Source organism: Mobula hypostoma, chromosome 12 (assembly GCF_963921235.1).
Source record: "Mobula hypostoma chromosome 12, sMobHyp1.1, whole genome shotgun sequence".
NCBI lineage: Eukaryota > Metazoa > Chordata > Chondrichthyes > Myliobatiformes > Myliobatidae > Mobula > Mobula hypostoma.
Genome location: NC_086108.1, coordinates 98,913,323 through 98,925,669, shown reverse-complemented (window position 1 = coordinate 98,925,669; position 12,347 = coordinate 98,913,323). Strand labels below are relative to the sequence as shown.

At 43.2% G+C, this 12,347-nt stretch overlaps 1 protein-coding gene across 3 annotated transcripts in view; it reads left to right on the top strand.

The window, feature by feature from the left end:
* LOC134355032 (serine/threonine-protein kinase N2-like) overlaps nt 1–12,347 on the top strand; it is a 160,186-nt gene that overhangs the window by 54,634 nt on the left and 93,205 nt on the right. Inside the window, exon 2 of one of the 3 annotated variants that reach the window (XM_063064695.1) lies at nt 3,754–3,826. The exons of the other annotated variants lie outside the window; for them this stretch is intronic. The gene's annotated coding sequence lies outside the window, so the exon portion shown is untranslated. The remainder of the gene's footprint in view (nt 1–3,753; nt 3,827–12,347) is intronic. 3 annotated transcript variants of the gene reach the window in all.

Genomic DNA, 12,347 nt, shown 5'->3' with positions numbered 1-12,347 from the left:
CCAGAAGGACCTATTCTGCATTATGTCTCATTTAAAAAAAAATTAGTTTACTAAAGGTTCTTTTCCTACAATCTCAAGAGCAAATGACAGTATGTAGCTCATCCCCTGGTTATGGCAGGCAGCATTTAGTTCCATGAACTGCTTCACTTCAAGTGGGAAGTGTGGCTTGAACTGAGTTCTCAGGCAGCAGAAGATGCCCAGAGTTCTGCAGGGAAGTATCTGTTGTCTTCTACCCTCAGTTTCCATGGCCGTCCACTGCATTTCTGTTCCTCAACCATGCCTGTTCCTTTGTGCTTCTTCAGAAGAGCTTGGACAGCACTTCTTAAACTGCTGTCTGCTGCCAAATTTCTGCTTGGGAGAGACCTTGCTATGTGAGATGACTACCTTGTGTCTTGTTGCCATGCTCACTCTTGCCATGGTGTAAGAATTGATGATTTGGAGGTCTAACTGGCACATCTGCAACACTCTCACCTTTTTAGTTTGGTTGCCTTTTGTACAGTTTGATTCCTTCTGTACCTGTTTATGTTTTAGTTAATCAGTTTAGTTCATTCAACTCATGTCATTGATCATTAGCACCTGTTTGTTGTCGTCGTTTGATCACGCACTGGGCTATATACTGACAAAGTAATAAGTTTTTATTTGAAAAGTCATATGTTATTAAATATGTTACTTTCTTTAACAAAATACAAAATTTTCTCTAACATTCTTTTGGAAAATGAATGCTTGAAAATCTAAAATTTTCTCTCATCTACTAACATAGAAACATAGAAAATAGGTGCAGGAGTAGGCCATTCGGCCCTTCAAGCCTGCACCGCCATTTATTATGATCATGGCTGATCATCCAACTCAAAACCCCACCCCAGCCTTCCCTCCATACCCCCTGACCCCCGTAGCCACAAGGGCCATATCTAACTCCCTCTTAAATATAGCCAATGAACTGGCCTCAACTGTTTCCTGTGGCACAGATTCACCACTCTCTGTGTGAAGAAGTTTTTCCTCATCTCGGTCCTAAAAGGCTTCCCCTCTATCCTCAGACTGTGGCCCCTTGTTCTGGACTTCCCCAACATTGGGAACAATCTTCCTGCATCTAGCCTGTCCAATCCCTTTAGGATTTTATACGTTTCAATCAGATCCCCCCTCAATCTTCTAAATTCCAACGAGTACAAGCCCAGTTCATTCAGTCTTTCTTCATATGAAAGTCCTGCCATCCCAGGAATCAATCTGGTGAACCTTCTTTGTACTCCCTCTATGGCAAGGATGTCTTTCCTCAGATTAGGGGCCCAAAACTGCACACAATACTCCAGGTGTGGTCTCACCAAGGCCTTGTACAACTGCAGTAGTACCTCCCTGCTCCTGTACTCGAATCCTCTCACTCTAAATGCCAGCATACCATTCGCCTTTTTCACTGCCTGCTGTACCTGCATGCCCACTTTCAATGACTGGTGTATAATGTGTTACGTACCCCGTAACTGGGTTGCCAAACCAGCAGAAATGGATCACTCAGTTGGAGTCTGGAGTACTAGAACTAAGAAAGTTTTATTAAAGAAACAAGCAACACAGTAATCGAAAGGATAATAAATGCAACAGTTCAGTGATGATAAACACACATGTGCACAGAAGTAAGATAACAGCATCAGTCAAGCTCTATCGTTGTCTAGGGGTAAAATGACCAATTTCAAAATGACTCAAAGTTCAGTCCAGTTAGTAGTTCGCAGTAATCGTTGCCATGGCGATGGGCAACGTGGGGGGAGAGAGAGATAGAATAGGAACAACTGATCATTCAGAACACTGCTTCACTCACAGACCAGCGAGATGGCTCACAGACCAGCGAGATGGCTCACAGACCAGCGAGATGGCTCACAAACAGCTTTTGGGCGGGTCCTTGGTGATGTCACCTGAGGTCACCGACTGTGACCCCTCCTCCAGATGCGGTCGATCCTCTGCAGTGAACCCGGCACCCAGGCAAGGGCGGACACACACCGGGTTCCCGCTGATCGTACCTTTCCACCCTTGTCGTTGTCTGGCACTTCTCACCCACTCGTGAGAGGCGCACCGCTTCCAGGGTCTCGTTACCTCGGGTGGCGTGTGTCCCTGTCTTAGCGAACCTGTCCCTTTTTATCCCCCTGCTGGGGTATCGCCTGTCCATCACTTCAAACAGTTCAGGGTTCAAAGGGGGGAGCCGCTCCAGACAGCTCTCTCTCCCACATCCCTTCATTACACATCTCCAGACGCTGCTCCATTGTTCCTTATCTCTCCTTCCCCTGAGGGCAGGTGGCAGACCAACTGCTGATGCCACTGATGCTAGCCCAGGCCAGCAAACATCTTAATTTTATGTGTATTCTCGTAACAAATGATACCCAGGTCTCGTTGCACCTCCCCTTTTCCTAATCGGCCACCATTCAGACAATAATCTGTTTTCCTATTTTTGCCACCAAAGTGGATAACTTCACATTTATCCACATTAAATTGCATCTGCCATGAATTTGCCCACTCACCCAACCTATCCAAGTCATCCTGCATCCTCTTAGCATCCTCCTCACAGCTAACACTGCCCCCAGCTTCGTGTCATCCGCAAACTTGGAGATGCTGCATTTAATTCCCTCATCCAAGTCATTAATATATATTGTGCACAACTGGGGTCCCAGCACTGAGCCTTGCGGTACCCCACTAGTCACCGCCTGCCATTCTGAAAAGGTCCCGTTTATTCCCACTCTTTGCTTCCTGTCTGCTAACCAATTCTCCACCCACACCAATACCTTACCCCCAATACCGTGTGCTTTAAGTTTGCACACTCATCTCCTGTGTGGGACCTTGTCAAAAGCCTTTTGAAAATCCAAATATACCACATCCACTGGTTCTCCCCTATCCACTCTACTAGTTACATCCTCAAAAAATTCTATGAGATTCGTCAGTCATGATTAACACACAAGTACAGAAGACAAAAAGTAAACTTCTAAAACTAAATTTATATTTTAAAAAAATCTAGTGTGTCTTAAAACATTTGCACAGTACTGTATAAGCAAAGTTTTAGAAGAGACCAAGTTGATATATTTTTCAGTGATGATTGATAGCAAAATATTAACCAGGATATCTCTTTGCTTTTGTTCGACATGCTGCCACTTCATCTCTACTTTAATAGTTGATTTGGATTGGGGAAGAAGGAACATGTCCATCTTCAAAGATCAATGTAGCTTCTATCTTACAAATATTCAGAATGCTGCCATCCCTGTCATAGTTTGACATGTATTTAATACTGCACTGGAATATCAGTTTAGAATATTTGTGCTCCAGACCTTGGAGAGTGTCTACGTTCCAGACTATAGCCCAGGAGTGTGTGCTACTAGGTAAGTCATGGTTGATACTGGGGACAGCAGGACCCACCACCCAGGACATGCTCTCTTCTTGCTGCTGCCATGGGGAAGAAGGTATTTCTTTCTTTCTTTCTTGTATTTCTTTGTTTTTATATTTGCAGTTTGATGTCTTTTGCATACTGGTTGTCTGCCCTATTGCTGTGGTCTTTCATTGATTCTATTGGAATTATTGAGTATTACCGCAAGAAAATGAATCTCTGGATTCTACATGGTGACATGTACAGTGGCATGCAAAAGTTTGGGCACCTCGGTCAAAATTTCTGTTACTGTGAATAGCTAAGCGAGTAAAAGATGACCTGATTTCCAACAGACATAAAGTTAAACATGACACATTTCTTTAATATTTTAAGCAAGAAAACTTTTTTATTTCCATCTTTTACAGTTTCAAAATAACAAAAAAGGAAAAGGGCCCAAAGCAAAAGTTTGGGCACCCGGCATGGTCAGCACCTCCTTTGGCAAGTATCACAGCTTATAAACATTTTCTGTAGCCAGCTGAGAGTCTTTTGGTTCTCATTTGGGGGATTTTCGCCCATTCTTCCTTGCAGAAGGCTTCTAGTTTTGTGAGATTCTTGGGCCGTCTTGTATGCACTGCTCTTTTGAGGTCTATCCACAGATTTCTGATGATGTTTAGGTCAGGGGACTGTGAGGGCCATGGCAAAACCTTCAGCTTGCACCTCTTGAGGTAGTTCATTGTGGATTTTGAGGTGTGTTTAGGATCATTATCCTGTTGTAGAAGCCATCCTCTTTTCATCTTCAGCTTTTTTACAGATGGTGTGATGTTTGTTTCCAGAATTTGCTGGTATTTAATTAAATTCATTCTTCCCCCTATCAGTGAAACGTTCCCTGTGCCACTGGCTGCAACACAAGCCCAAAGCATCATCGATCCACCCCCGTGCTTAACAGTTGGAGAGGTGTTATTTTCAAGAAATTCTGCACCCTTTTTTCTCTAAACATACCTTTGCTCATTTGTGGCCAAAAAGTTCTATTTTAACTTCATCAGTCCACAGGACTTGTTTCCAAAATGCATCAGGCTTGTTTAGATGTTCCTTTGGAAGCTTCTGACGCTGAATTTTGTGGTGAGGGCGCAGAAAAGGTTTTCTTCTGATGACTCTTCCATGAAGGTCATATTTGTGCAGGTGTTGCTACACAGTAGAACAGTGCACCACCACTCCAGAGTCTGCTAAATCTTCCTGAAGGTCTTTTGCAGTCAAACGGGGGTTTGATTTGCCTTTCTAGCAATCCTATGAGCAGTTCTCTCGGAAAGTTTACTTGGTCTTCCAGACCTCAACTTGCCTTCCACTGTTCCTGTTAACTACCATTTCTTAATTGCATAACGAACGGAGGAAACGGCTAACTGAAAATGCTTTACTATCTAATTATAGCCTTCTCCTGCTTTGTGGGCATCATTTATTTTAATTTTCAGAGTGCTAGGCAGCTGCTTAGAGGAGCCCATGGCTGCTGATTGTTAGGGTACTCCTTTCCTTTTTTTCACTCTAAAATTGTACAAAACAAAAATAATACACTAATCTTGCTTAAAATGTTGAAAAGAATGTTTCATCTTTAGCTTTATGACTTTTGGAGATCAGTTCATCTTCTACTCACTTAACTATTCACAGTAACAGAAATTTTGACCGGGGTGCCTAAACGTTTGCATGCCACTGTATATTCTTTGATAATAAGTTTGCTTTGAACTTTTATCAGCAGAATTTTATTATTGGATGTTCCCTCTATGTTTTTTAAAGTGCATTTATGCACCTTACAGATTTACTCCATTGGTAAAGATGTCCGTGTGACATACAGGTTTTTCAGGTCACTTCATCTTTGTATACTGGTAAGCAGAGTTGGTGAGCAGTCAGCATCACTGCTTTCAAAAACAGGAAAAATATAACTAATCAACTATATTAATTTAATTTTGGCAAAGCAGCTAACAATAAAATTGTTTTTTCCATCCTTTGACATCAGAGAGCTAAACATAGAGTTGCATGAAATTGTTATGAGCTAATTCGTCATCTACTAATTCCAGTGGAAGATTTTTTTTGTTCATTTTATTATATATGGGTGTTAGTGGCAAGGTCAGCATTTTTTGGTTGTCGCTAATTATTCCCAAGAATATTTTGAAGATGGACCACTTTTGGCAAGACTTGGGGTTGGAGGACTGTGTGGGCAGGAGGCAAGTCAGCTGAGGAACCCCTGGTTGGTGAATCCTGGGGGCAGAGGTCTGTATATGTGAGCTCAAGACTTGGAGGTTAAAGTCCCATAATCGTGAGTCCTGGGGTTCATACCCAGAAGTCGGCAAGTTCAGATGTCATTGAGTCCGTATGTCAATGCCCAAAGATCGAAGAGAGAAGTTGCTAAGTTTGGAGGTCAAGGCCTGAAGGTCGAAATCCCTGGATTAGCTTGTCTGAAGGTTAGAAGCCTAATGTCTTAGAAGCCTAAGAGTGCTTAAGGAAGTAGCCCAAGAAATAGTGGATGCATTAGTGATAATTTTTCAAAACTCGTTAGGTTCTGGACTAGTTCCTGAGGATTGGAGGGTGGCTAATGTAACCCCACTTTGTAAAAAAGGAGGGAGAGAGAAACCGGGGAATTATAGACCGGTTAGCCTAACGTCGGTGGTGGGGAAACTGCTGGAGTCAGTTATCAAAGATGTGATAACAGCATGTTTGGAAAGCGGTGAAATCATCGGACAAAGTCAGCTTGGATTTGTGAAAGGAAAATCATGTCTGACGAATCTCATAGAAATTTTTGAGAATGTAACTAGTAGAGTGAATAGGGGAGAACCAGTGGACGTGGTATATTTGGATTTTCAAAAGGCTTTTGACAAGGTCCCACACAGGAGATGAGTGTGCAAACTTAAAGCACAGGGTATTGGGGGTAAGGTATTGATGTGGATGGAGAATTGGTTAGCAGACAGGAAGCAAAGGGTGGGAATAAACGGGACCTTTTCAGAATGGCAGGCGGTGACTAGTGGGGTACCGCAAGGCTCAGTGCTGGGACCCCAGTTGTTTACAATATATATTAATGACTTGGATGAGGGAATTAAATGCAGCATCTCCAAGTTTGCGGATGACACGAAGCTGGGTGGCAGTGTTAGCTGTGAGGAGGATGCTAAGAGGATGCAGAGTAACTTGGATAGGTTGGGTGAGTGGGCAAATTCATGGCAGATGCAATTTAATGTGGATAAATGTGAAGTTATCCACTTTGGTGGCAAAAATAGGAAAACAGATTATTATCTGAATGGTGGCTGATTAGGAAAAGGGGAGGTGCAACGAGACCTGGGTGTCATTATACACCAGTCATTGAAAGTGGGCATGCAGGTACAGCAGGCGGTGAAAAAGGCGAATGGTATGCTGGCATTTATAGCGAGAGGATTCGAGTACAGGAGCAGGGAGGTACTACTGCAATTGTACAAGGCCTTGGTGAGACCACACCTGGAGTATTGTGTGCAGTTTTGTTCCCCTAATCTGAGGAAAGACATCCTTGCCATAGAGGGAGTACAGAGAAGGTTCACCAGATTGATTCCTGGGATGGCAGGACTTTCATATGAAGAAAGACTGGATGAACTGGGCTTGTACTCGTTGGAATTTAGAAGATTGAGGGGGGATCTGATTGAAACGTATAAAATCCTAAAGTGATTGGACAGGCTAGATGCAGGAAGATTGTTCCCGATGTTGGGGAAGTCCAGAACGAGGGGTCACAGTTTGAGGATAAAGGGGAAGCCTTTTAGGACCGAGATGAGGAAAAACTTCTTCACACAGAGAGTGGTGAATCTGTGGAATTCTCTGCCACAGGAAACAGTTGAGGCCAGTTCATTGGCTATATTTAAGAGGGAGTTAGATATGGCCCTTGTGGCTATGGGGGTCAGGGGGTATGGAGGGAAGGCTGGTGCAGGGTTCTGAGTTGGATGATCAGCCATGATCATAATAAATGGCGGCGCAGGCTTGAAGGGCCGAATGGCCTACTTCACCTATTTTCTATGTTTCTATGTCATAGTTTTTGGGGAAGGACTGGAAATTGGGGGGCCTGGAGTGGGTGAGTGGAAAGGTGGGAAAGGGGCTTGTTTTGCTGTTGCTGGGTTTCTTTTTGCGTGTCTTGTTCTGTTGACATTGTGGGCATACCATGTTGGCGGCAGAGTGGACAGCAATGCTTTCCATTCTATTGGGTTGTCTTGTTCATTAAAGCAAATGACATGTTTTGATGTGCATGGGATAAATAATTAAATTTGAAATCTGAACTGCTGTAAATGTTCCTGATAAAGATACTCCCTCCCTGGTTGTTGGTCAGTATGTTCAGGATTTTGACTCACTGACAATGAAGGAATAATGTGTTTCTAGCTCATGATGGTGTACGGCTTGGGGAGAAGTATGCAGATGTTGGTGTTACTACATGGCTGCTACCCTTGTCTTCCTTGATGGTAGAAGATTCAGGTTTTGAACATACTGTCAATCAGCAAAGACAAACTGGTGTAGCATGTTTTTTAGACTTTGCACAGCGAGCCAAAGGTGAGAAGAATGGATATTTGGGGTAGTGAATGGGGTGACAAAGTAAGCAACTTTGCCACTTCCCACAAAGTTGTGCCAACCCTCAAACCCTGCCTCCCATATAATCCCCCACCTTAAATTCCTCCATATACCTGTCTAGTAGTACCTTAAACTTCACGAGTGTATCTGCCTCCACCACTGACTCAGGCAGTGCATTCCACGCTCCAACCACTCTCTGAGTAAAAAACTTTCCTCTAATATCCCCCTTGAACTTCCCACCCCTTACCTTAAAGCCATGTCCTCTTGTATCGAGCAGTAGTGCCCTGGGGAAGAGGTGCTGGCTATCCACTCTATCTATTCCTCTTATTATCTTGTACACCTCTATCATGTCTCCTCTCATTCTCCTCCTCTCCAAAGAATAAAGCCCCAGCTCCCTTAATCTCTGATCATAATGCATACTCTCTAAACCAGGCAGCATCCTGGTAAATCTCCTCTGTACCCTCTTCAATGCTTCCACATCCTTCCTATAGTGAGGTGACCAGAACTGGACACAGTACTCCAAGTGTGGCCTAACCAGAGTTTTATAGAGCTGCATCATTACATCTCCACTCTTAAACGCTATACCTCGACTTATGAAAACTAACACCCCATAAGCTTTCTTAACTACCCTAGCTACTTGTGAGGCAACTTTCAGGGATCTGTGGACATGTACCCCCAGAACCCTCTGCTCCTCCACACTACCAAGTATCCTGCCATTTACTTTTGTACTCTGCCTTGGAGTTTGTCCTTCCGAAGTGTACCACCTCGCACTTCTCCGGGTTGAACTCCATCTGCCACTTCTCAGCCCACTTCTACATCCTATCAATGTCTCTCTGCAATCTTCGACAATCCTCTACACTATCTACAACACCACCAACCTTTGTGTCGTCTGCAAACTTGCCAACCCACCCTTCTACCCCCACATCCAGGTCGTTAATAAAAATCACAAAAAGCAGAGGTTTCAGAACAGATCCTTGTGGGACACCTCTATTCACAACCCTCCAATCTGAATGTACTCCCTCCACCATGACCCTCTGCTTTCTGCAGGCAAGCCAATTCTGAATTCATCTGGCCAAACTTCCCTGGATCCCATGCCTTCTGACTTTCTGAATAAGCCTACCATGTGGAACCTTGTCAAATGCCTTACTAAAATCCATATAGATCACATCTAATGCACTACCCTCATCTATATGCCTGGCCACCTCCTCAAAGAACTCTATCAGGCTTGTTAGACACGATCTGCCCTTCACAAAGCCATGCTGACTGTCCCTGATCAGATCATGATTCTCTAAATGCCCATAGATCCTATCTCTAAGAATCTTTTCCAACAGCTTTCCCACCACAGACATAAGGCTGACTGGTCTATAATTACCCGGACTATCCCTACTACCATTTTTGAACAAGGGGACAATATTCGCCTCCCTCCAATCCTCCGATACCATTCCCGTGGACCACGAGGACATAAAGATACTAGCCAGAGGCTCAGCAATCTCTTCCCTCGCCTCATGGAACAGCCTGGGGAATATTCTGTCAGGCCCCAGGGACTTATCCATCCTAATGTATTTTAACAACTCCAACACCTCCTTTCCCTTAATATCAACATGCTCCAGAACATCAATCTCACCCATATTGTCCTCACCATCAAGTTTCCTCTCATTGGTGAATACCGAAGAGAAGTATTCATTGAGGACCTCACTCACTTCCATAGCTTCCAGGCACATCTTCCCACCTTTATCTCTAATCAGTCCTACCTTCACTCCTGTCATCCTTTTGTTCTTCACATAATTGAAGAATGCCTTGGGGTTTTCCTTTACCCTACTCGCCAAGGCCTTCTCATGCCCCCTTCTTGCTCTTCTCAACCCCTTCTTAAAGCTCCTTTCTTGCTTCCCCATAATCCTCAATAGACCCATCTGATGCTTGCTTCCTAAACCTCGTGTATGCTGCCTTCTTCCACCTGACTAGATTTTCCACCTCACTTGTCACCCATGGTTCCTTCACCCTACCATTCTTTATCTTCCTCACTGGGACAAATTTATCCCTAACATCCTGCAAGAGATCGCTAAACATCGACCACATGTCCATGGTACATTTCCCTGCAAGAACATCATCCCAATTCATACCCGCAAGTTCTAGCCTTATAGCCTCATAATTTGCCCTTCCCCAATTAAAAATTTTCCTGTCCTCTCTGATTCTGTCCTTTTCCATGATAACGCTAAAGGCCAGGGAGCAGTGGTCACTGTCCCCCAGATGCTTACCCACGGAGAGATCTGTGACCTGACCCGGTTCATTACCTAGTACTAGATCTAGTATGGTATTCCCCCAGTCGGCCTGTCCACATACTGTGACAGGAATCCGTCCTGGACACTTTTAACAAACTCTGCCCCATCTAAACACTTGGAACTAATCAGGTGCCAATCAATATCAGTTGCTTTCTGCTGATTTATTCAAGTCTTGATTGACTTGATTGCACTGACCAACTGCCAAAACTGCCAGAATCTCTTGAGTCAAAGCCTCAAAGCTCCACTCCTTCACTGGCCCACTCACTCACTGGCCGCTTTCCACTTCCCTGCCTGTAAAGTGCTGTACTATTCTATTTAACTATGTTCTGGGTGATTGTAGGCTGCTCTATAAATGCTGGGGCTCCCTTCACCCAGCCGATTGGAGAATATTCTGTCAAACTTCTGTGTTGTGCATTGTTGAGGAAGAGCCTTCAGCTGTTGGGTGAGTTATTGCTACAGTAAACTATGCACATCACTTTAGTGAGTCAAGCATACCCACAAGTACAAGTTGTCTTCTGGTATCAATGCACAAATTTTGCATAATGAAGAATCATTTGATGACTTTTTATTAGGTTATTTACATGACAGCCTTTCATCTTGCTCATGCCATACAAGTTGTCCCTTTTAGCATTGTGCTCTGAGTCATCAACATGCCTGTCCCTTCTCCAACAAAACAGTTCTCTAATATCAAAATTTCTGTAGGCAGATTTGCAAATAGGTTGCAAGTTTGAGCCAGCTATGCAAGCAGATTAAGAATCTAAAACTGCTGTATAATCTAAACAAAGTGAATGCAGAACAGAATTGATCATAACTTGCTGTGTATGTTGCAGAGTGTGCCATAATAAGGATTATTATACTGTAAGATGAGTAATAGTAACAAATGCCACTTCACCTTGACCTACCATTATGAAATGAGGAAGAATAAATACACCAACACTTAAAGCTGAGAGATAATTGGAAGAAGCTGCCTCTTAATACAGTAACTCATGTGGGGAGGACTCAACTGAACAATGGTCAAGAAAGCACCATTAGAATTTAGTGTGTATCAATACATATTTAAGCAGTTATCTTGGCAATGTAATGATTTGTTTGTCCAGAGGCTCTTCCCGGCAGTCAAGTTCAGAACCAAAAATATGTAGTTGGGTAAATTAAGTCATCATATCTCTATCCCCTGCTAATTACACTGCTTTTCACCAGTTAGTGTGTGTTTGGCACCTTGCACCCAGTGTGACAATTATCTGCTTGTTCATTACATCAGCTGAATTTCTGCTTCTGTTTTTTGTAAGTATCAAAGTACTTGGAGGCAGTAAACCTACATTACAGCTTGCCCACGTGTCTTTTTGTCTATGTTCCTGAGTTGTACTGTTCTATGTTCTAGCACTTCAAATTTAAAATTGTCTATAAGTCTGTATGAATACTCTCCCAGCCTTCTTCACAATGTCTTCTTAGCTCTGAATCTTTTTCTTGGCCAAACTCATCATATACTGGCCCAATTCACTTTTCTCTAGATCTTTATCCTGCAAACAACGTCATTAAAATACATCTGGTCATTTACTTCATTACTATTTGAGAGACCATCTGGTACAATTTAGCTGCTACATTTCTATGCTTTCAGCTGTTTACGCTTCAGAAATATTCCTTTAGTTGTGACATCAGTAGTTACAAGAGATGCCATATAAATATATATATATTTAAACTCTTTGTTAGAAGCTGATACCTGACAACTTGCTTTGTAAACTCCATTTTTATTCTGATAAGATCTTTTTAACATACAAATTCTGTTTCTTTGCTGTCCATTGTGAAGCACCAGTTAAGGTGTGGCACCTTTAAGCAGTCAAAAGTTCATCTCCATAGCTAGAAGCGAGGCAGAAAGCAGTGGCACTCCAGTACTTTCTTCATAATGTGCTAGGCCCAGGACTGCTCCTCTGAAATGATGACACCAAGGAATTTAAAGTTGCTGACCTTCTCCACCTCTGATGCTTCAGTGCTCACGAACCTCAGGTTTTCTCCTCCTGAAGTCAATAATCAGCTCCTTGTTCTTGCTGACATTGAGTAAGAGGTTGTTGCTGTGGCACCACTCAGACAGATTTTCAATCACCCTCCTATATGCAGATTCGTCATCACCTTTGATTTGGCCCACAACAGTGGTGTCATCAGCAAACTTGAATGTGGCGTTGAAG